Below are 22,448 nucleotides of genomic sequence, written 5' to 3'. Positions count from 1 at the left end.
GCTTTGCATACATCAGAACAAATCATCATGAGGCAGGGGAAAACTGAACAACAACTCTGAGACAGGATTAGTACATTCATTGGCGAGAACACTATTGTATTTGTAGTGTGCAGTTTTTTTTAGAATGTGTCCTGAGCACAATTTATATCTGAGTACCATGTGTGAAAATTATCATGTTATTCATGCAATTTTCATTCTCTAGAATTTCTGTTAGAGGAGATAATAAACTCCAACAATGATCAGAGCTTAAAGCAAAACATTTATCAACTGTATATAAAATAGGTATTTCAAATGATCTCTTTTATAGCACAAAATTAATAAAAGGGTAAGGACATAACAATATTTGTCTGGCCACAAAAGATGCCTTGTTGATAATACAATTATTAGGACACATTTAAAAAAAAAGAAGAGTGAAAGTGGTGGGAGTAAAGATAGGCAGAAGAAGAGATAAAGAGAAAATGCAATAAAATGTTAAAAGAAAGGATTTTAAATGAGAGTAAAAAAGATCTTTCAAATGTGACCAGGGAGGGGGTGAGGGTGGCAGGGTCAGGAAGAGAGAATGGAGTAAAACTGTCATAAAAAATTATATAGAATGTGAAAAAATTATGGGAAATCTATACAAATAATGGACAAAAATATATCAAGAACAACAATAGCGAAAGCTTAAGACTTCCTAATGTCAAGATAGTAGAAAGAAGATATTTCTGTTTAGGATTTCTAATTTTAGACACACACATAACTTTGGGAGGTTACTGGGAAACAAATATTATCCAGCTATTTATTTATTTTGTCTATAGCCCCTAAAGGCCTAACCTGTTATTTTGCATGAATAAGCAGAGGTCCTCCGCTCCTTTGTCCCCACCACACACAGAGAATGCTGAGGGAACTTTGCAATTTGAAGAAAACCCTCACCCTCAGTAGGAGTTCATGTATTCAGACATATGGGTCTATCTAATGTGGGAACTTCCTGACACATACTCTGTTTCATGGAGCCTGAGGACTAGTATGTAATGCAGACCACCTGATGGATTCCTGCAGTCTGTGGTCTAAAGGTGGGCAAGATTCCCTGTCTCTGAGGGGTTTCCTGGCAACCTATTGGAGCATGGCAGTCATGGCATCCTTACAGAACCTGTGATTTCTTTTGGGAACTGAAGGAAAATACCATTGCATCTGACAATGCCCAACACTCCTTGAATATTTTGTCACTTGAATTCTCAAAAAAGCACTTTACCCTCACTAATATTTTTTCTAAACTACCATTTAAAGAGGTAGTGCTCTTTAGGCCTCCACACTGCTGCTAATTGTCCAACAGGCATAACACATGAATTCCTGATGAGAGTTTTCAGCACATTTCTATTACTATCCTGAGATCATATGATCAGGGATAACCTTCACCATTTTGTGAAGATAGTTGACTATGCAACTGAGAAGTTTAGACATGCAGTGGTTTAGATCTCTCCCACAGATATACATTGTAGGAACCTTTCTCAATGGTGTTTGATCTCAGGATTTTATTCAATCCCCAGGAAAGTTCTAAAGCTCCAGTGTGGTGGAAATGTGGATAAGGACTCTCAACTGAGTGTCTTAACCTTACCTGGCATGTCTGCTCAAGTTTGTTGTTCTGCAGGAGAGCATTTTTCTGCCAGACATAACTTTGGCACATGATGTCACACAACTTCAAACAATATGTTTCAATGAAAGTGTCATGATCTTTTATTCTTTAGGCAGACCAGAGGAACAAGTTCTAGCTGCCCAAAGCTCTCAGCATATCTATATCTCAGTTTCTCTTTTACATGACCCTAATTCTTGTTATGGGTGCCTCCATAACCACTGTTTTTGCCAGAAGTCCATCCCATAAAATTTAAAATATGAATGTATATTTTTCGGGTATTCCAAGAAGAAAATATATATATAATGTAGTCAGCAAAAAGAGAATCATATTTTCGTACTCTAACTCTGCCAGGGAGATTTGGCAGTAATTCAAATACAGCTTTATATCTATGCAAAAGTCCAATCTCTCCTTTGCTGAAAAAGTTATATTTGAATTGAGAGGAATCTACATTAGTTTCCTAATTTTGCTCTAAAATATTTTCCTTTATATAATTAAGGAGATTTTTCTGTTACAACTTTATATTTTATATTCTAAAATTTCATATACTATAAAATCACTACACACAGTGATTTCATATACCTTTGGGTATTCATTTTGACATAATGTTGTGTCATGAAGAACTAATTTGCTCAAACTCAGGGCAAGTATCTCCACATGTTTTGTTTCCCATTCTTCTACTGATGGGTATCAGAGTTAGTCCTATAACTTTATAATTTTGACTTGTAGTGCTAAAACATCAAAGTTCATATGTAACATGTGCATACTGATTTCCATACATTGGGATTCAGATCAAGGAGTGAGAAATCTGGGTTATGTGGCAGTCATATTCCTAGTATCCAAAGGAATCTCCATAATGATTTCCAGCATGGAAGTCTTAATTTTAAGTCTGATAGTGTAAGATTGTAGTTTCCTGCCACATCCTGCACTGCACTTATTATTTAACTACTTGATAAATGTCATTCTGACTGGGGAAATCTGAAATGTTAATGCAATTTTGAATGGTATTTCCTTGAGTGCTAGATGTTGACCAAATGTGGTATGTCTGTGGACAATTTGTAGTTCCTGATTTGAGAACTATCTCTTGCTTTTTGTCATTTCCTAATTGGGTGGGTGAGATTCTCTGCTGCTCACCAGAGGTGAGATTCCTCTCTTCTACCCAGTTAGTTTTCCCTGGCACAGCTGCAGCCTATTCCTTCTACAAATAAATTTCATTTTTTAAGAGCCATGATTCTGTGTTTTATCTGTTGACTGGCTCTGGGTCATGGCATTCCAGTGTTTCCCCCACAGACTGTCTTTTTTATTATGCAGCCCTATAACCATTTTCCTGGATCCAATCTTTGAAAATATTTAGAAAGTAAACACAGCATGATACTTTGCTAGTGTCTTCCTTTCTTGGAATTCCTTTTAGTTATTCTTCAATGAAAAGTGTTGCATACTCTAACCAAATTGAGTGTGCCCATTTGTCTACATAAAGTATAGACACATTTTCATTCTGAATTTCTCTCTTTTTAAAATAAATTTTTGACTATATATATTTTTCTAAATGAGATTCATGTTTTTCAAGCTCTGTGACTCAAACAAGTCCAAGTGTGTTTTATTTCTACACAAAGTAACAGATTTGAAAATCTCTTAACACATCAATTTTAACACTAAAAAATTGCCCTTTATTGTTTTAAATATTGAACCTGTATAATATCAAGTCCATTTCTCAAGAGAGTTTTAAATAAATTTTCTGTTGTGTTTATAGTATTGCTGAGTATGTTTGCTAGTTAAGCACTGATTTAAATTGTTTTAGATATATGCATATCAGTGTTTGTTATCAGGGAACACAGTCTCTCTTAATTCTTCCTGGTTTTACCCCAGCAGAAGCCAGATGAAGAAAGCATCTCAGCTTCATTTGGAATGCATAAGATAGTGTCTCATTTGGAAAGTACTGTTGCACAAAATGTAATGGTCTTATCTCCAATTGCAATGACTTCATATCTATGAACATGGTGGTGTCTAAAGAGTGATGATGAAATCTATATGTAACTCATTATTGCCATTATTTTTAACAGAGTGATTCTGAGCAAGATAATGAGTGTACTTCTTGTCTATTTGGTGCATTCCATTTAACCAGAAAAAAAAGAATAAAAGGATATGTAAAAGGTAAGATACACATAGGATACAAAATATAATAGAGAGACTATTGCCAAAAATATGAGCACTAGCATCAAGTAATTGTTCAAAGAATATGTCTATTAAATAGCTAGCAAGGAAAAAGGAAGATAAAAAGTGGCATCTTATTAGGTCTCATTCACAGATTAAATTGGGAGTATTCCTAAATGAATACAATTGTGAGTTGCATTTAAGACATGCTTCTATCACAGGTAAATCTAAAATAAGAAAAAAGCAAGAAGAAGATGTAATGAAGACCGAGAAAGACAGTGAGTACATGGAGTCAAAAAGAAAATGAGGAATAAGTTTTACCAAGGAGAGGGCAGGAAATTCAAGCCACATATGAGAAGGGTAAAGAGCAGGGTTTTTAAAATGTGGGAAGAATTTGTGAGTTTCAAATTCCAAAGATGAATGAAGGGGATAGTACATCTTTCTGAACCTTTATTACTTATTCACACTTGGAAATGAATTGAGGAGTAAACACTTGATGCCACAAAGCTAAGTTTATTTACCATAAATGATTAGGCATGTACAAAATTTAGTGACAACATTTTGCTATACCCTAGGACAAAAACACAGGTAAGAAACAGCATATAAAAAAGGTGAAAGAAGTACAAATAGTTGTGGAGCATTCCCGAAACCCACAGGTATCTAAAATTAATGTTGGAAAAAGATTACAGATTCTTCTAAACTTGACTTTGAAGGGACATCCTAAGGTAAAATCCAGAGCTATATTCAAATTAACTTAGAGTAATTGGAAGCTGACATATTTCACACTGGAACTCTGAAAACGTAAGAAATCATCTCTTGGGTATCATGTCCAAAATCTCATTCTGACTGAGCAAGTCTTTCCTTCTCTATGTCCATTACATTCTATAGTGATTCCAAAGATCCTGGTCTCAGGCAGAGAATGCATGTCCTTTTGAGAAATATGCAAGAACAGCTAAGGGTTCCTATAGTTTAGGACACAACCAGATCAATTGCAAGGATAAATATTGAGTTCATTCTATACATGTCTCTTGAGAATTGAGAGGGACTCAAAAGTCTAAGATGAAGAAATTATATTTCTATGATAAATTTGTTACATTGCCAGGAAAGAAAGTGGCAAAAATCCATTCAAAGAATTTAAAATGGAAAGAAACAAGCCTCCACTCTAGGGTTCTTTTTGAAAAGCTAAAGGGAAGGGATAATGAAGGAGGAATCATGAAATTTAGCTAGGAAATATGAGTAAATGGAGAGAATACTCTTAAGGTCTTTAAAGTTTGTCTCATTTCATATCAATATCTGATGGAGATATGATTAGAACTAGTGGGGCCTGGAAGAATAAGGGCAACCCAAAGCTGCCAATTTCTCTCCTCCATATGTAGCAGGCCCCACAACATGCGAGGCATCCATATATGTCATTCAGAAGAGCAACATTGAATTTTTGAAGAATTAAGTGTTTTAAAGAAAGCTAATATTTTCATTCATACTATTCTTATCATTAATATATTTTGTTTAAGCCATTATTTTATTGGTGCTTTGTTGGGAAACCATGTTGCTTACATGCCAAGAATCCACAGTACTGCTGAGACACCTTCTGAACTCTAGAGGACAAATGTTCTGAACTGGGACTTTTTTGAAAATACTTTAAAAGCCTTGTAGATATGCCACATCAGACTCAAACTGGAACCAGAAATCTTTATGCAGTTTACTCCTCAAAAACCAACATCATTACTTTTATTTACTAATTTCTTCAAAACATAATATTTTATTGATATCTGCAATTTCTGCAAGATTTCAGAACAATTTTTTGATGGACTAATCTGAATCCTTTGTGCTTTATCATATTTCTTTTTTTCATAAATGTTGGATCACTTTCTTCACACAACAGAGGAAAAATAAAATTGGTATTGGTAGAGTCACCTGATACAGAAAAGGAAGATATATCAGTTTCCCACATGGGTATGGATAAACACCCAGATGGTGTTAGCTGACTGTAAACACATACATCAGAAAACCCTCCATGATGAGCAAAAAATTATATCTTCCCCCAGATTTATATCACTACTTTAGACTTGTTAATTATAAGGCAAATAAGGGATGGGAAAAGTACTTATAATAAAATGGATGAATAGATTCTGATAAGATTCACTAAAGATGTGTACTGCCGCATTTTAAAAGCTTTGACATTGAATTTCTCAGGGGTCTTCTTTCCTCCTTTAAATACAGTTCATTCTGCATCTCGACATAATTGTATAATTGATCATTTCAAAAATGATCTTTCCTTTAGAAACTTAACTGCAAATATTACTGAACCTACATTCCTGGTTTTGTTTTAGTACTTTGAATCTTGTGACTTTACTCAATACACATGTAATTCATTTTACTGCTTTTATATAAAATGAATGTGTTATTTATTGGCAAACAGTTTTCCAGAAATTTTGACTGAGTGGTAAATCAAGAATATGCTTGCACATACCAATGAAGTGTTTGCTAATCATTCTATGACATATTTTATTTCTTTATTTTACTAAAAAAGGTCTTTTTGCATGCTAAGCATTTGCTGTCTCACTGAACCTCTCCCACAGACCTCTCTAATTCTCTAGTGGGTTTTCTAAATCCAGGTTTCAGAAAATTGTGCACCAAGCACCTAAATGAGTTTCTTCAACACAGGAAGATATTTTTACAGAAGAAACTACATGGTACATGAAAACAACATTCACAGTTCCTACATTTTATTACACATCTCATTTGAAACCTTGTGTTACAGTCAGGATCTCAAAGCACACTGAGCCACTTTCTTTCTTGTTCATTTAATTAAAATGAGTTCCATAAATCTCACTGAAAATTACATACCCTCTGTATTTTTGGAAAAATTCCATCCAATCAGGCCTGCATCAATTTTCTAGTGCACTGCTGCCTTCTTATTTTTCATCTCCATTCATGCACATGCCACTCATGGTCACATGCTTATCACATTGAGGTTGGTTTTACTATTTATGCATATAGTGCATATATGACATAACACCTCTCTAAAACATGGATTCCCAAGCATCTTAAATTTACTAAGAATCTTTCTTAATACAAATGTTTTCTCACTGTGTATTTTGATCCCTCTCTCTGCCTGTGATGTCCTCTGGCAGTTCTCCTTGCCAATCCCTATAGTCAGTCAGGCATGTTACATTTAAGCCCTGTGTGTATGTACAGTCTCACATACCCTCAGCATTTCCTCCCTCTGGCGGATAACCTCACTTTTTAAGTCTCCTTTAACCTCTATCTCTAGAAAAGACATCATCCCTGACCCCTATTTTCTCCTCTAGTTCTTGCTACAAATTCAATTACAGGTGGAAATAAATAAAGATTTTGACAGTAAATGATATAAAAGCAGTCGCCTCAAGTCCAGTAACTGATGAACTGGGTAGGAAAATGAATACTTTACAGCTCACATGTTTATTACTCAGTACAACAGTTGTAATCTGTCTGAGGTACTCCCAAGGAAAGAAAACCAGTTTATGTCAGGAATAACAGGCATGAATGTTTTGCAAGACAGAGGCAATTTTGATTGAAAAATATATGAGAAGAAATGGAAGCTAAAAAGAAAAATAATATGGAATTCATTCTATTAAGGTGTAAATGCAATCATTTATTTGGAACACAATAAAGTACAATGGATTTTTAAAAGTTAATAATTGAGGAAGAGAGAGAGTAAACAGTGTGATGATTACAGTGTACATAGAAATTTAATATTTTACTGTGAAATTTTCATTCAACTTGAATGGAACAAATTGTGAGTTATTATGGGCATCATACATGGTGAATACCTAGTGTCTCCCCACGTGGTTTTCTGAGGTATTGGAGCAGTAGAATTACTCTTCAATGATGTCAGTATGCATGGGGTTCAGAGACACACATCCATAATTGCAGGTACTTCAGGGGCTGAGGCAGCCTCTCAGGTTTCCAGCAAACCCAGTAATTGAAAAACACCCTGTCTCCCAGTATAAAGACTTGGGATCTGAAGTTTGCATTATAGTATTTTCCAAGAATACACATGTTTGAGGGTAAAATACATAGGCCCACACACAAACAGCAATAAAAATTTCAAACATGATGTATATTTTTCTAAAGTAAAACTTCAATAAAAATTTAACTGGACAAATAAAATTATATAATTATTAGTACTCTTCCTTTTTATTTGTATAATGTGTCTTTCACATGAATTTTTAAGTAGTTTATCTGTATATTTGTCAGCAGAGTCACATGTGGGCGGATCACCTGATACAGAACAGAAGAGGCTTTATGATATGGATAATACTGCACATCACCAGCAAAAGGTAGGCATATGTGTCAATTTAAATTCCTGGTCATTTCTTTTTCCTGCTTCCAGATGCCAATTGAAATGACCTACTACAATACTCTTTGAAAATCCAAACATAGTAATTAAATATTTAAGTACAGAGAAGTTAACTGGTCATCAATATCAAAATACCTTTAGCAATCAAGGTGGATGCCAGATAAACTTTATGCAAGCAATTGCACTAATATTTTCCAATAAAGTTTGCATTTTTATGTATGTGACAGCCTTAAATGGTGAATGATAAATTGGAGAATATCATACAAGTTGAAACTAGGATCATGCATACATACAATGACTGCTGAACATATTCATGTAAAAATAGCTTCATTCCCAAAGGCTCAGTGTTTAATTTCACATTAGCTGTCACCCATGACAAGGTTAAAGATTTTATTCTCCATGGATTCCTGTGTCTTTACTGAAGAAGATACCAGACTCAAATGAGACACAGAATTGCCTGTTAATGGAAAATGATTTAGGATGGGTACTTTTCTGTTAGTATACATGCAATTTCTATTGATTTTATGTCATTTCCCTTCAAGAAATCAATTCATTTATTTAACATATTTTTTCTTAGTATCTAGTTGTTGTTAGACCTAAGTCATTGGATGCAATTATTGAGAAATCATGAAATTTGAGAGGTGTATTTTTTCCTCTGTTCTCATGTTGTCTGTGTTAGTAGATGGTAGATTTCCATGCATTTGAATGGATTTCTGTTCCATAGTGTCTCCTGGGTACTTGTAGTGTGCAAGTTTCTCTTTGGGATGTTTCCTGGACACGGTTTATAGATGAGGATCACATCTGAAAAATGAGCATGTTTAACATGTTACTTTCACTCACAAGTATCTCTATAATGGGAGAGTATCACAGAGCCACCATCACCTTGCCAGGGTAGTTTCCTGCTCAGAAGGTGTAAGCCACCTGGGAAAAAAGAAAGTCTCAAATAATTAGTAAAGAAATAAGAGACAGAGCCAGAAATTAAGTTTGAAAAGGAAAGCAGAGCTCCTGAAATGTTCCCCAATCCCAGTAAAAGCTGGAACTGAACAACTAGAAAAAGGATCAAGTTGTTTATTTAAGGGAGAGTAGATCAAAGGCATAGATAAGTTTTTAGCAGGAGGAATATTGCCTTTTGGTGTGTTAGGGTTCTTGCAGCAATGAAGTTGATTGGCATCTTGACAGGCCACACCCAACTCTGAAAGGCTGTGTAGCTGTGTGGCTCCAGCTGGTCCACCCATCTCCAGTGCAGTGCTGAACCTAACACAGCTTTGTTTGTAAGAAGTCAGTGGCTTCTAAGTCAATTTTCTTCACACCAAGTTCATATTGGCTCCTGTCAGGAGAGAATAAACTCCAATAATGATCACAGCATAAACCAAAATATGTATCCACTGTACATAAAATATATGTTTTAAATGATCTCCAGAACAGCACAAAATGATGAGATGGAGTAGGAAATAACAAGGTTAACCTGCAAAAAAATTATGTCCTGCTTATAATATAATTATTGAAACATATTTCAAAAAAGTAAGTAGAGTGAAAGTGGTGAGAGTAAGCAGAGTCAGAATAGAAGAGGAAAAAATGCAATAAAAATGAGAAATGAAAAGATTTAAAATGAGAATAAAAATTCTCTCTGGCTAACAAAAAAAATGAATGAATGGAATAAATCTCTCAAATAAATAGAAAGAGAAAAATAAATAACATGGAAAACTCATAGAAATTATCAAACAAAAATATCAAAAATAATAATAGCAAAAGCTTTGAGACTCCCTAATAATAACACAGTAGAAAAGAAGATATTTCTTTCTGTCCAGGATTTCTAATTTTACTCACACATAACTTTGGGGGTTTCTGGGAAACAAATATTATTCAACACTTTATTTGTTCTAACTCCAAATGTCCTAACCTGTTATTTGCATGAATAAGCTGAGCTTCTCTGCTCCTTTGTCTCCTACCACATACAGAGAATGCTGAGGGAACTTAGCAATTTCAAGGAGAATCTCACCATCATTACTTGTTAATCTACTCAGAAATGTGGGGCTATCTAATGTGTAAACTTCCTGACACACACTCTGGTTCATGGAGCCTAGGAACCAGTATGTAATGCAGACCACCTGATGGATTCCTGTAGTCAATGGTCTAAAGGTGGGCAAGATTCCATGTCTCTGAGGGGTTTCCTGGCAACTTATTGGAACATGGCAGTCATAGCCTTCTTTTGGGAACTGAAGGAACATACCATTGCACCTGACAATTCCCCAGCACTGCTGGATTCTTGTGTCACTTGAATTCTCAAAAAGCAGTCTCCTTCACTATCAGTATTCTAAACCACCTATTTAAAGAGGCAGTGCTCTATGAAACACTATGCAGCTAACTGTCCCACAGACACAACACATGTATTCCTGATGAGAATTTTCAGCTCATTCCTATCACTATCCTGAGAACATATAAGAGGGTGAACCTCCACCATTCTGTGTGGAGAGTTGGCTATACATCTGGGAAGTTCAAACATGCAATGGTTTCAGATCTTGCCCACAGAGTTACTACAATGGAACACTTCTCAAAGATGTCTTCCCTCAGGATTTTATTGTAATTCCCTGGATGGTGTCTACAATATTAGTATGGTGATCATATGGACAAAAACTTGAAGTGCCTCTCAATTGAGTGGCTTGACTATACATGGTGTGTATGCACATGTATGTAGTTTTACAGGAGAGCAATTTTTACCAGGCATAACCTTGGCACTTGCTGTCACAGAAAATCAAACAACATGTTTCAGTGAAAGTTTCAGAAACTTTTAATCTTCAGGCGGACCACAGAACTAAAATGTAGCAGCCCAGAGCTATCAACAGATCTATGTCTCAGTTTCAGTTTATACCACTCTAATACTTGTTTGTTGTGAGTACCTCCATTAACTACTGTCTGTTTCAGAGGACCATCTTATTAAAAAATAGTGATGAAATTTTTTTCTGAAATCTAGGAAAAAAGTATGGATAATGTGCATTAGGTGATGAGGCTCTTGAATATTGCCTAGAATATTTAGCAGTATTTTGAATACTGGTTGATTCACCTTAAAAAATTCAACTCCCTACTTTGCTTAGAATGTTGTATTTGAACTGAGAGAAATCTACATTAGTTTCCTATTTGTACTAAACTATTTTTCTTTATATACTTAAGGAGATTTTGCTGTTGTGCCTTTTGTATATTAGAATATTTTAGGGCGCTGAATTCACATAAAGGATTGGGATTCATTTTGACATAGTAGGGTACCATGAATAAGTATATTACTACTTATTCATTGCTACTTATTCAGTGCTAAGTGTCTTTTTGTTTTTTTTTAATGCATTTTACTGTTGGGGGGTATCAGAGTTAGTTCCAGAACTTTACAATCTTGACTTGCAGTGCTAAAACAGCAACATTCATAAATCACATGTGCATGCTGGTTTTGGTACACTGGGGTTCTGATCGAGGAGTAGAAAAGTTGGGTCAAATGGCAGTCATATTCTTAGAATCCTGAGGAATCTCCAAAATGCTTTCTAGTGTAAATGTGATATATCTGTGAACAATTTGTAATTCATGATTTGAGAACTTCCTATTTTTTGCTTTTTGCCATTGCCTAATTGGGTTTGTGAGACTCCTCAATCCTCTAGAAGGGGAATTCATTGCTTGCACATCACTAGTTTTCCCTGGCACTGTTGCCATCTATTTCTTCTATGAATGCATGTCTTGTTTAAAAAGCCATGATTACTGTGTTGCCCACAGAGGTACTACAATGGAACACTTCTCAAAGGTGTTTGCCCTCAGGATTTTATTGTAATTTCTAGGATGGTGTCTACAATATCAGTGTAGTGATAATATGGACAAGAACTTGAAATGCCTGTCAGCTGAGTGACGTGACCCTATATGGTGTGTAGGCACATGTATGTTCATCTGGTCACTGATTCCTGTTGAGGGTCCCTAGCATTTCCACACAGGCTGTCCTATTCGTTATGCAAATTCATCAGTTTTTCTGATTCCAAACTTTGAAAGTAGTCAGTTAAGAAACTCAGTGTGATGCTGTTCTACTGCCTTACGATTTTGAAATTCCTATTAGTTTCTTTTTTGATGAAAAGTATTGCATACTCTAACCAAATTGAGTGTGCTTCTTTGTTCACATAAAATGTGCACTATACTTTATACACAACCAGAGATATGAAAAATTGTGTTCTTTATGTGTAATATGAATTGTAATCATTCTGTGATATGTAACAAAATAGAATACAAAATAGACACATTCTCTTATTGATGCTCTCTTCTTTTAAAATGAAATTTTGACTATCTAAACATTTTGCTTAATGAGGCAAATATTTGGAAGTCTCTGGAGACTCAACTGAAACAAGTCCAAGAGTATTTTCTTCCTACTGGAGGTGACCCATTGGAAGGGTCTTATCATAACAAATATCATATAAATGAATAAAACAATTGGCCCTTCATTGTTAGAAATAGTGAATCTGTTAAACATGAAATCTAATTCACAAAAGCATTTTAAATAAATTTTCTACTCTATTTTTAGATTTGAGTAAGAATGCAGAGCTTACTAATTAAGCACTGATGTTAGTTGTTTGGGATATATGCATATCAGTGAGTTTGTTGTAAGAGAACACATTTCCTCTTTCATTCTTCCTGATGTTCCCCATCAGTAGCCAGATGAAGAGAGGAGCTCAGCTTCATTAGGGAAGCATGTGAAAATGTGTCTCATATGGAAATATTGTTGCAGAAAATGTAATGGTGTAATCTGCAATTGCAATGTCTTCCTACTATAAATATAATGATGGTCAGAGAGGGATGCAGAAAGCTATATGAAACTTATTATTGTCATTATTTTCACCAGAGTGATTCTGAGAAACATCGAGAGGTGTGTGCTGCTTGTGTATCCAGTAAATTTGAACCAAGCACAAAGACAATAAATGGACATGGACAAGGTAAGAACCATATAGAATACAAAATACATTGGAAAGGGCATGGCCAAAAAATATGAGCACTGGCATACAGTACTTATTCAAGGAAAATGTCTATTAAAATAAATAGTAGGGTTAAATAAACATAAGAAATGGTGTATTTCATTGCTTTTCAGCCACAGGTTGAATTGAATGTATTGCTAAAGGAATTGCATTGTGAGTTGCATTTGATACATGCTTCTCTCACAGGTAAATCTGAAATAAGGAAAACCCCAGAAGAAGGGGGCGTGAAGACTGAGAAAGGCAGTAAGCACACATAGTAAAAACAATAGAAAGAATAAATGGTAGTCAGGAGAGGGTAGGAAATTTCAACAACACTTGAAAAGGGAAAAGAACAGGGTTTTCAAAATGTGGGAAGAATTTGTATGTTGCCATTCCCAAAGTTGAGTGAAGGGGAAAGTAAAACTTCCCCACCCTTTTTGACTTATTCACAGTTGGAAATAAATTGAGGAGTGAAGACCTGTTGCCACAAAGCTAAGTTCAGTTACCCCAAATGATTTAATGACATACAATATGTTAATACAGCCTTGGGCAAAATGATAGTGCAGAAACACCAAATGTAAAAGTAGAAAGAAGTATGAATGGTAAGTAAGCATGACCAAAATCCACAGATATCTAAAGTTAATCTAAAATTAGTAATGAAAAATGATCAATGAAGGTATTATACATCCTTATGAATTTTAACTTGTGGGGACATTTTAGGGAGGAATTCACAGATACATTGAAATTAACTTAGACAAATTTGAAGATGACAAATTTCACACTGGAACTCTGCAACTATGAGGAATCATCCTTTGGGCACCATCTTCAAACTCTTGCCTCTACTTATCCATTAGAATCTAAGGTGATTCCAATGATTCTAGTGTATAGACAACATGATTTGCATCTGTGCATTGTGTCTCCTTTTGGGAAATATGCAAGAACTGCTATTGATTCCTACAGTTTGAGGACACAACCAGATCAAGTGCAATCATAAATCTTGCTTTCATTCTGAGCATGTCTCTTGAGATGTGCAAAGGACATAGGACTAAGATGAAGAAATGATATTTCTAAGATAAATCTGTTACTTTGGCAGGCAACAAATAGTGGCAAAGATCCATATAAAGGGTGTAAAATGGAAAAAGAGAAGCTCCCACTTTATGGATATTTTTGGAAAAACTACAGGGAAGGGAAAGTGAGGGAGGAAATAGCATTTAGGTAGAAAATGCAAGTAAATGGAGACAATTCTAGTCAGATCCCTTCAGTTTGTCGGTTTTCAAGTCAGTATCTGGTTCTAAGATGATAAGAACCAGTAACAGCTGGAAGAATCAGGGTAATCTACAGCTACCAATTTCTCCCCTTCTTATTTAGTAGGCACCACATTGTGTGAGGTATTCGTATGTGCCATTCAGATTAGCAACATTGCATTTTTGAAGGATTCATTACTTTAAAGAAGTCTAATATTTTCATTTATACATTTCTTATTAACAGCCTTAATATGTTGCTTTCATCATTCTTTTACTGATTTTTGTGAGAAACCATGTCACTGGACATGCCAGGAATTCACCATATTACTGAGATAAATTCTGAGCTCTAGAAAGCAGATAGATTTTGGGATGATCTGAGACTTGTGTGCAATTCCTTAAAAAGCTGTCTATATATGCCACACCAGACTCAAATTTTAACCAGAAACTTTTATTCAGTTTATTCCTCAAACACTAACACTATTACTCTTAGTGTATTTACCAATTTCTTTAAAACACAATGGTTCATTGGTATCTGATAACTCTTCAAGTTTTCAGAAAAATTTTTCTTTGGGATGGCCTTGTCTGAAACCTTTGTGCCTTATCATACATCTTTTTTTCCCATAGATGTCATATCACTTCCTTCATACAAGAGAGAAAATATAAAACTGATGGTGGTTAAACGAGTGGATAAAGGAAAAGGTGACACACCAATTTTCTACATGGGTATGAACAAACATTTAGATGGTGTTAGCTGATGCTCTCAGCACCTATATCTGAGCTAATTAGCTCAGAAAACTCTCCATGATGAGCAAACAATTATATTTTCCCTGGGAATTTCATAACAATTTTGGAATTATTAATTATAAGGCAAATAAAAATTAAGAAACGTAATAAAATGTATTAAATGATTCTGATAAGATTCACTAAAGATTTGTACTGCCACATTTTGACATTGAATTTCTCAGGCTTCTTCTTTCCTCCTCTGACTACAGTTCATTCTGCATCTTGACACTGGTATATATACCTATGTCTTTCTATAATTGGTCATTCCAAAAATGATTTTTCCTTTAGAAACTCAACTATGTAAATATTACTGAACCCATATTCCTGATTTTGTTCTAGTACTTTGAGTTTTGTGGCTTTACTCAACACACATATTTAATTCATTTTGCTGCTTTTATTGACCCTTCTTTGCACATAGATGTCCATTTGTTGGAGTACAGTTTTCCAGAAATTTTGACTGAGTTGTAAATCAAATATATACTTGCATATACCAAAGAAACATTTGCTCATATTGCTTTGACATAGTTTGTTTGTTCCTATTCTTCTCAATGCTGGGCACTGAACAGAATCCTTTTACATGCTAAGCAGTGATCTCCCACTGAACCTCTCCCACAGACCTCTCTCATTTTCTGGTGTGTTTCATATATCCAAGATTCAGAAAATTGCTCACCTTCTTCCTAAAGGAATTTCCTGAACATAGGAAGATATTACCATAAGAAAAACTACTTGGTAAAGAAAAGCAACATTCACATTAGCTGTAGTTTACTGCACTTCTTATTTCTTTACTGCACAGTCTCTATCTTGTTCCCTCTATCTGCCTCTACTGTCCTCTTGCTCTTCTCTCACCAATCCCTAAATCATCAAAAAATATGTTCCTATTTAAATCCTGTCTCTATGTACAGCCTTTCAGCTCTGAGTATTTCTAGCCTCTGGTGGGTAATCTCACTTCTGAAGTCTCCACTATCTCCATCTCTAAAATATAAATCATCACTAGCACCTGTTTTCTAAGGCTCTTATCACAAACTCAACTGTGGTGGAAATTAATACAAATGTTGACTGCAACATAATATAAAAGTAGTCCACTCAAGTCCAGGAATTGAGGAAGTAGACAGAAAAATGAATACTTTACATGTCACATGTTTATTACCCAGTTTGGAAGCTATAAAATGTCTGCTGTAGCCCCAGCAAAAGAAAAAAGACTTTACATCAGGAATAACATAGATGCTTCACAAGACAGACTGATTCCTAATAGTAAAAAAGAAAAGAAAAAAAACAAATTTTTAAAAACTATGAAATTTGTTGATAAAGATGTAAGTGTGATCACTTTTGGAAGATATCACAAATGATGTACAATGGACATTTTTAAGTATAATATGTAAAATAAGAGATAGTAAAAATTCTGATGCCTCCTATTTCCATAGAAATATAAATTTTTCTCTGTGAAATTCACTTTCACCTAAAGTAGATCAAGCTGTGAGTTATTTTAGCATTGTACATAGTGACACAGGGTATCACCCCTAATTGATGTCAATATGTACTGGCTTCAGAGGGACATGTCCATAATTGCAGGTACTTAAAAGGCTGAGGACAGATCCCTGTCAGGTTTCAAGCCAACTTTGGTATTTACAGATGCCCTGTCTCCAAATATTAATCAGGGAATTTGGTATAAACACAATAGTTCTTGCCAAGGACATACATGTCCCTGGATAAAATACCTAGGCCTACATGCAAACAAAATAAAAATTTCAAACATGAGATATATTCACCTAAAATTAAGCTTGATTGAAATTATACTTGAGGAAAGTAAAATGATAGGATCATTACTACTGTTCCTTTTTACTTGGATTAATTGCCATTCACATTATTTTTAAAGTAGTTTAATACATTTGTGCATTTTTCAGCAGAGTCCCATTTGGGAAAGTCATCACACAGAGAGCAAAGGGGACTTAAATGTGCTGGGCACAGCAAACAACAGGTATGTACATGTGTCAAATTCCAAATTACTTCTATTTTTCTCATTTTCAGTAGCTCAATTAGGCCAAGTGAATTGAACTCATAGAACACTCTTTGGGGATCCAAACATCACAATTTAATATTTAAGTGTAAAGATGTTAACAGATCATTAATATAAAAATAGCTTTAGAAATCAAGGTGATTACAGGTAAGCTTTATGTTAGCATTGTTCCTATATTTTTGAAGAATGTTGGTGTTTGCATCTGGGTGCCATCCATAAGTGGAGAGTGATAACTTGGAGACTTAGAAATAACCAGTTGAAACTAGAAACATGCTAAAGGCAATGACTCACTGAATCCATTCATGGAAAAAACAGCTTCATTCCCAAAGACTTAACATTTAATTTCACATTCCCTGTCATCTGGGCCAAGGTTTGCAAGTGTCTCCATTGAGGAAGGGAACAGGCTCCAATAAGAAACAAAACTCTCTCCTTATGGAATGAGAACACCTCAGGATGGGTATTTTTCTGCTAATGTACAAACAATACCTGTTTCCTATCCATTGTTTGCAAGAAATCAATAAAATTATGAAAATGTTTACTTTACCTCTTTATGTGAGGTTAGACCAAAGATTTTGGATGCTATTTTTGGGAAATTATGAAATTCTGAAGGGTTGTTTGCCTCCTGTTCTCATATGATCTGTGTTACTATGTAAAGGACTTACATGCATTTGCATGGGTTTTCATCCACTATTACACGTGGGTCCTTGTAGTGTTCAAGATTCTCTTTGGGATGTGTCCTGAGCAGGGCTTATATCTGAGTATCAGTTTCTAAAACCAGAATTTTCCACGTGCCAGTTTCACTCACAGGTATTTCTGTGAGAGTAGACAATAAACTCCCAACAATGATCACAGTTTATTGAAAAACACTTACACCTGTAAATAAAATGTATTTTTAAAATCATCTCTAGAAAACCACAAAAACAAGAGATGAAGCAGGAAATAACAATATTTGCCTGGCAAATAAAAAGAGGCCTTGGTTATAATTTTTAGGTCTTCTGTTAAAAATGAAGGAAAGTTAAAGAAGTGAGTATAACAGAGACCAAAGTCCTGGAGATGAGGGGGAAATGAACTAAAGTTGAAAAGAAAAATTTTAAATGAGAACTAAATTGGCCACTTCATAGTGAATGCACAGCCCCCTGAAACACACACACACACACACACACACACACACACACACACACACACACACACAGACAGACACACACACAGAGTAATGGAATGAAATTTTAAGAAAAAAAAAAGATTGAAGGTGAAAAACAAAATAATGCAAAAACTCTATACCAATATCAGACAAAAACATATCAAGAACAACAACAGCAAAAGCTTCAGATTTCCCTTATACTAACATTATAGAAGATAGTTTGTCCAGGATTTCTAATTTTAGAAACCTATTTTAGGAGGTTTCTGGGAAACAAAAATAATCCAGCTCTTTATTTGCTCTAGCCCTAAAAGGCCTAACCTGCTATTGGCATGAATAAGCTGAGCTCATAGGCTCGTTGGTTCCCCCACCCCACCCAGAGAAATGAGGGAACTCTACAATTTGAAGAAAATCCTCACCCTTAGTACTTGTTCATATACACAGGGCTGTGGGCCCATCTAACATGGAAACTGACAAACACTCTGGCCCTTGAACCCTGGGAACTACTGAGTAATGCAGACTCCAAGAATGGGCTCCTATAGTTAGTGATGTAGAGGTGGGCAAGAGTCCATATCTCTAAGGGGTTTTCTTACAACCTATTGGAGCAGAGCAGGCATGATCTGCTTGCAGAATCTGTGATTTCTTCTGGGAACTGAAGGCAAACACTATTATACCTTATAATGCCCCAGCACTGCTAGATTCTTCTGTCACTTGAATTTTCAAAAAGCACTTCTCCTTCACTGTCATTATTCTAAACAACCATTTCAAGAGATAGTGTTCTGTGGACCTCTACTCAAAATAACTATCCAACAGGCACAACACATGTATTCCTGATGAGAGTTTCCATCCCATTCTAATTATCACTATCCTGACACCATTTGATCAGGGTAAACTTCCACCATTCTGTAAGGAGAGTTGATTCTGTGTTTTGAAGTTGCAAGACCTGCAGTGGTTTCTGATCCAGCACACAGAGTTACTACAATGGGACTCTTCTCCAAGGTGTGTGCCCTGAGGATTTTATTGTAATCCCCAGGAGACTTTCTATAAGCACCAGTGTGTTGGAAATATAAACAAATCTCCAAATGCCTCTCAGCTGAGATTGTTTACCATCCCTGGTATGGCTGCTGATTTGTGCTTTTAGAATGCAGCCTGCTTAGAGCTTCAAACAACACATTTCAATGAAAGTACCATGACTTTTTAATCTTTGTCAGACCATAGGTCCAAGCTGCAGCTACCCAGAGCTCTCAGCAGATCTGGTCTCAGATTATTTTTAAAACCCATATTAATTCTTCTTTTGGGTGCCTCCTAACTATTGTTTTGTGCCATGGTTTCATCTGATAGAAGTTGAAATAGGAACATATGTTTTTTCAGTTATCCCAGGAAAAAAGCCTCTGTGAGGTAATCAGAGTGAAAAAGATCCTGCACTCATAGTCTAATTCTGCCTAGGATTTTGGGCAGTATTTTTAACTTTGTTTGAAAACCATGCAAAAATCCAAGTCTCTCCTTTGCTGAAAATGTTGTATTTGAGTTGAAAGGAATCTATATTAGCTTCCTATTATCTCTCTAAAATAATTTTTATACAATTAAGAAGATCTTGGTGCTATAACTTTTACATGTTTGAAAGATTTAAGGCAGTATTTTAATACACAATATGAGGAATCATTTTGCCATAATGGTTTATCAAGAATAACCAAATTGCTAAAAATCAGTGCTGAAGAGGCTGGGGTTATGGCTCAGCGGTAGAGCACTCACCACACATGTGAAAGGCACTGGGTTCAATCCTCAGCACCACATAAAAATAAATAAAAGTTATTATGTACAACTATAAAAATAAATATTAAAACATCAGTGCTGAATATTCCATGTGTTTTCTTTAATTCATTCTTTGTTGGTGGTTATCAATTAGTTCTATAACTCTATAAATGTGACTTGCAGTGCTAAAATTCAAGTTCATATATCATGTGTGTATTCGATTCATACACTGGCATTAATTGGAAGGAGTTGGAAAGCTGGATCATATTCCTAGAATCTAAACGAATCTTCATAATGCTTTCCAGTGTAAAGGTCTTAATTTTCAGTCTGGCAGTCTAGGATTGGACTTTCCTGCCACATCCCAAACTGCACTTATTATTTGAATACTTGAAAAATGTAATTCTGACTGGGGGCATCTGAAATGCCAGTGCAGTTTTGAATGGTATTTCCTTGAATTCTAGTGGGCATTTTGTAATTCCTGATTTAAGAACTGTGTATCTCTTGCTTTTTTCCATTTTTTAATTGGGATAGTGACATACTCCTCTGCCTTCGAGAGGAGAGATTCACTACTTGTGCTCTGCTACTTTTTCCTGGAAATGCTGCAGTGTATTTCTTCAATGAATGCATTTCTTTTTTTAAAAGCCATGGATTCTGTATTTCATCTCATTACTGGTTCTCTGTCGTGGCTTTCCAGCATTTCCACAGAGCCTGACTTATTCATTATGCAGCCATGCACCAGTTTTTCTGGCTCCATCCACCAGTTCTTCTGGCTCAAATCTCTGAAAATACTCAGTCATTAAATAGTGCCTTCCTTCTATGGAATTCCAAGACTTTCTTCAATGAAGATGTTTGCATACTCTACCCAAATGCAGTGTTTTCCTTTGTCCACATTAATTGTAGACACATTTTTGTTCCAAATTTCTCTTCCTTGAAAATGAAATTTTCATGAAGTAAATACTTTAATGACACATATTAATTTTTGGAAGATTCTATGACTCAAATTAAACAATTCCAAGCATATTTTCTTCCTACTTGATGTGACACATTTGTAAGTTTCTTTCACATCAAATGTCATATTTTGACATTCAGTATTTAACCCTCCCAGGCTGCAGTTGTGGCTTAGTGATAAGAGTGTTTGCCTTGCATGTGTGAAACCCAGAATTTGATTAAGCATCACATAAAAATAAATCAATCAAATAAATGAATCATGTCCAACCACAAGAAAATTTTTTTAAAAAATTAAATTTAACCCTCCTATGTCTAAAATTTCAAATCTATATAACATCAAGTTCCAGCCTCAAAAGAGTTTTGATTATTTTCTACTGTGTTCTTAGTTTTGTTGGGGGAATGCACACATTGCTAGTTAAGCACTGATGTGAGATGCTTTGAATATATGTGTATCAGTGACTATTGTCAGAGAACACATTTCCTCTTTCATTTTTCCTGATTTTATCCCATGGGTAGCTAGATGGAGAGAAGAGCTCAGCTTCATTTGGGCTACATAAGATCATGACTCATAAGGAAATATAGTTTCACTAAATGTAATGGTCTAATCTCCAATTCAAAGACTGCACAATTGTAAATATGGGGATGTGCAAAGAGTGATGATAATATCTATATGTAACTCATTTTTTTCATTATTGTTACCAGAATGATTCTGAGCAACATCAGGAGATGTGTGCTGCTTCTGAATCTGTTGAGATCTATGCAAGCACAAAAGAGAGAATAAGTAAACTTGGAAAAGGTAAGAACCACATAGAATACTAAATACATTGGAAAGAATATGTCCAAGAAATATAAGCACTGGTATATACTAATTATGCAAGACATGTGCATATTAAATAAGTAGTAAAGTTTAAGAAAAAATTGTAAGAAGTGGAGTCTCTCAGTAGGTTTCAGCCACAGGTTAAATTGGATGTATAGATAAAGGTACTGAACTGTGAGTTGCATTTGAGACATGCTTTTATCACAGGTAAATTTAAATAAGAAAAAGGCCTAAAAAAAGAGGGAATGAAGACTGATGAAGGTAGTGAGTACACATTGTCAAAAAGAATAAAAGTAAAAAAGAACCAGTGGTACTCAGGAGAGGGTAGGAAATCCCAACAATATGTGAGAAGAGAAAAGAATAGGGTTTTCAAAATATGGGAAGAATTTGGGTGTTTCCAGTTCCAAAGTTGAATGATGGAGAGGATTTAACTTTTCCACCCTTCCTGACTTACTCACAGTTGGGAATGAATTGAGCACTGAAGACCTGTTCCCACAGAGCTAAGTTCACTTTTCTTAAATGATTAGGCAGGTGTACAATTTAATGACATGCAACATGTTGCTACTCACTAGGGCAAAATTTTAGGGCAAAAACAGCAAATGGTTTAGTTGAAAGGATTTGGAATTATTACTGGGCATTTTCCAAATCCACAGGTATCTAAAATTAACTTTGGAAAGCTT

At 35.2% G+C, this 22,448-nt stretch overlaps 1 long non-coding RNA gene across 1 annotated transcript; it reads left to right on the top strand.

Annotated features, from left to right (window-relative positions):
- Nucleotides 1-3,666: 3,666 nt before the first annotated feature.
- LOC144366573 (uncharacterized) lies at nucleotides 3,667-15,029 on the top strand. The gene is made up of 4 exons (XR_013425636.1): nucleotides 3,667-3,760; nucleotides 8,003-8,082; nucleotides 12,964-13,054; nucleotides 14,941-15,029. It is a non-coding gene; the product is annotated as an uncharacterized LOC144366573 (long non-coding RNA).
- The last annotated feature ends 7,419 nt before the right edge of the window (nucleotides 15,030-22,448 follow it).

Source organism: Ictidomys tridecemlineatus, chromosome 1, assembly GCF_052094955.1.
Source record: "Ictidomys tridecemlineatus isolate mIctTri1 chromosome 1, mIctTri1.hap1, whole genome shotgun sequence".
NCBI lineage: Eukaryota > Metazoa > Chordata > Mammalia > Rodentia > Sciuridae > Ictidomys > Ictidomys tridecemlineatus.
The sequence above is the reverse complement of the archived record's forward strand: the minus strand, read 5'-3'. Positions and strand labels throughout refer to the sequence as shown.